The following is a 3,290-nucleotide window of genomic DNA, read 5'->3' as shown; positions in this document are numbered from 1 at the left end:
CCTCCCTGGCATGAAAAGAGGCCGCGTCTGTGGCTCGCAGTGTTTGGCTGGGAAAAGTGCCCTCACAATAGTTGCTGCTGGGATATTAATTAAAGTGACTCCCCACACACTGCTTATTAGTGGCAAGGGAAAAAAGACCAAAAGAGCAGCCAGAATGAAGAAATTGTACAACACCTTGACCAGGTCCAAATTAACATCATCTATGCGGGGCGGATCACACTGTGTGGCTCCAGATACCCTGGACAGGACTCACATCACCTGAGATTGTCTAACCTCAGTCTAACCAGGATGAAACGCCAGACAAGCGCACAATGAGGAGCATGCTATCGAAACCAAATGGTGTGTGGTGCTCACTTTGGCAGTAACTACAGTAAAATTGGAACAGTATGAAGAAGACCAACATTGCCCCTGCACAAAGATGGCACACAGATATGTGAAAAAAAAAAAAATGGTGCATGTGAGGGGAAGGGGGGATCAATGTCATAAAAGCCAGATTAAAGGAGGTTAAAAGACATGACAACAAAATCCAAGACCTCACCCCACACTGGATCCTGTGCTGGAAGGCGGAATGCTAGAAAGGACACTGATAAGTCATCTAACAAAATCGATATATGGAGGGGAGATTAGATAAACATACTTTGTCAGGTATTAAATTATGTTATGGAGTATTGCCATTCTTAGGAATACACACTGAAACATTTAGGGGTAAAGGGACATGAAGCAGGTAACTTACTCTCAAATTGTTCAGAAAAACATTATATTATACTTATGATAATAGATATAGGGGGGCTTCCCTGGTGGCACAGTGGTTGAGAGTCCGCCTGCCGATGCAGGGGACACGGGTTCGTGCCCCGGTCCGAGAGGATCCCACATGCTGCGGAGCGGCTGGGCCCGTGAGCCATGGCCGCTGAGGCTGCGTGTCTGGAGCCTGTGCTCCGCAACAGGAGAGCCACAACAGTGAGAGGCCCGTGTACCGCAAAAAAAAAAAAAAAAGATATAGAGATGTATATTATATATATGTTATATATAATTTTTTCTTAACCATTATATGTATGTGTGTATGTTTTTTCTTATATATATATGGAGAGTGGAGAAACATTAAAATAATAAAGCAAGGAGAGAAAAATGATGACAATATAGGGGCTCTTGTACTATTTTTATTTTTGCAAGTTTTTTATAAGTATGAATTACTCCAAATAAAAAGCTCAAAAACATATCTGCTGCTCTTCTGATTCTCACATATTCTTAGAGTCTGAACCTTCTGAACCAGAACAAAAAGGACATAAGGCAACATCTCTGTGAAGCCACTCAGACTTATAGACGCTCATGAGATGGAAAGTATTTTGAATTTACCTATAATTCTGAAGCAAGTGTTCTACGATGGCAACCACTTTGGAGGACAGTGGGCCGCCATGAGGGAAAGGCATCAAAATGGACTCAGGAAGGCACAACCTCATGCCAAGTCCAGTTCAGAAAATAAACAATGCCCTGCTGTCATGATCAACAAAAACAGAGACTGATTTTAAATTCCATTTTGGGGGCAAAAAAGTAGAGATGAGCATAGCACAGAGATTGAGTGTGGCCTGGGTGTCCAGTGGACCACCAGCTGACTCCTGAGGCAAGTTACTGTGCCCTGCTTTGCCGTCGCAGCCTCAGTTTCCTTCTCTGGAGAGGCATAGTCCTCCAAGGGTTGTTATGTGGTATAAATGAGGCAGTGCTGGTGAAACGCCAGGCATGTATGAAGTTCAGGCGCAGTCAGAACGCAGCAACCACTAGATCGCATTATTATAAAGACAGGGTCCCATCCCCCAACTCTGTGAAGCTGCCAGATGCAGTCTAAGAGTTACAAAGGCTCCACTGGGTCAGAGCTCAGGGCCATCTGGGGGCTGTGGTCCTGGAAACACGGATTCTGCAGGGCAGGAAGGGGTCCTCAGTGGGAGAAAGCCTAATCTAGAAAGCCCCCTGAGCCACGTGGTGTTTGCTCTGAGGGCCTTCCCGGATTAAAGCCGTGGTCTGCTCAGGCCTCTGTCCACTGTCTGATGAGGACACGATACAGGCGTGCTTTATTCAATCAAAGGGCTGTGCATATTGGACGATTTTACCATCAAAGCCTAATCTCTGCTCGAAGAAGTTACCAATTCCTCCACTTAGGTCAAACTTCTTTGGCCTCCAAAAAATACTTTAAAAAGTGAAAAATGCCTTTAGAGAATGAACTCCCCTCTAAGAGATCTGGAAGGCATGAAGAAACCGGGGCCGCGGAGGGGTGGGGTTGTGCCAGGGTGGAGAGGGCAATACAATACCCCTCTTCCTGCAGCCTGCTCATCACCCAGTCTGGCTCTGTCACCCACCTTTCTGGAGGTGCCTGACGGCCTCTCTGTTACAATTTCAGAGACACTCACTGAGCCACATGGAGATTCTGATTTGGGCCCTAAATGCTTCTTGCCTGGCCATTGTTTGCCTGTTGGGAGCTGGTTCCCTACGTTGCTAAAATTCTCTCCCCATTGCCTTCTGCCTAAATTCTACTCTCAGCACGTGGGACTTAGGATGGCCCATTGTCAACACAGTGCACCAAGGACAGGAGGATTTTTCAGCCAGTTCTTTAACTTGGTAAAGAAAAGTCCACTCACACAGTACCTCCGACTTTTTCATGCCCCAGCCATCTACTGACGCCACACCGGTTGCCAGGTCCTGGGCTCGACACTAAGGTGTAGATGCGAGTGAGCCATTATCCCTGCCCATCGGGAGCTTGGCATCCAGCCAGTCCGGTGAACACAGACGGCTCAGGCAGGGTAGCACTGCGGCTCCAACATCACTGTTCATCAACGCAACTTTTGTGCCAGAATTCCCGAGCAGCTTATTGAAGACACGGCATCCAGGCCCCAGACCCCAGACCTACCAACTCAGTCTCTGGGGGTAAGGCCTTGAAATCAGCATTTTTAATGGAGTCTTAGACACTCCAATTCTGAAGGGCCAACAAAAGGCACAGGCCCCTTGGGGATCTATCTCTACAGGGTTCCTAGGAGCCCACAGGACTGGAGGAGGATCAGTAAAATAGCACCACCCATGAGAACTCTTTAAGAAACGGGAAGCCTGGAACTTTGGGAACACAAGAGAGGGTGAAGGGGATTCACCCCATACCTACACTGTACAGCTGGGAGACCTCTGGGGGCAGCGTGGAAGGAAGTGACAGAGGCCAGTACACACTGGAACGGAGGAGCGGGAGAAGTCAAGTGGGCAACGGCGCCACCTCCTGGTGTCAAGAGAGGGGGACGCAGCCAAGGTCGGTGCTC

General features: G+C 48.0%; 1 non-coding gene across 1 annotated transcript; it reads left to right on the top strand.

Annotated features, from left to right (window-relative positions):
* Positions 1-350: 350 nt before the first annotated feature.
* LOC117200524 (U6 spliceosomal RNA) lies at positions 351-453 on the top strand. The gene has a single exon (XR_004482118.1). It is a non-coding gene; the product is annotated as a U6 spliceosomal RNA (small nuclear RNA).
* The last annotated feature ends 2,837 nt before the right edge of the window (positions 454-3,290 follow it).

Source organism: Orcinus orca, chromosome 7 (genome assembly GCF_937001465.1).
Source record: "Orcinus orca chromosome 7, mOrcOrc1.1, whole genome shotgun sequence".
NCBI classification, from domain to species: Eukaryota; Metazoa; Chordata; class Mammalia; order Artiodactyla; family Delphinidae; genus Orcinus; species Orcinus orca.
The sequence above is the reverse complement of the archived record's forward strand: the minus strand, read 5'-3'. Positions and strand labels throughout refer to the sequence as shown.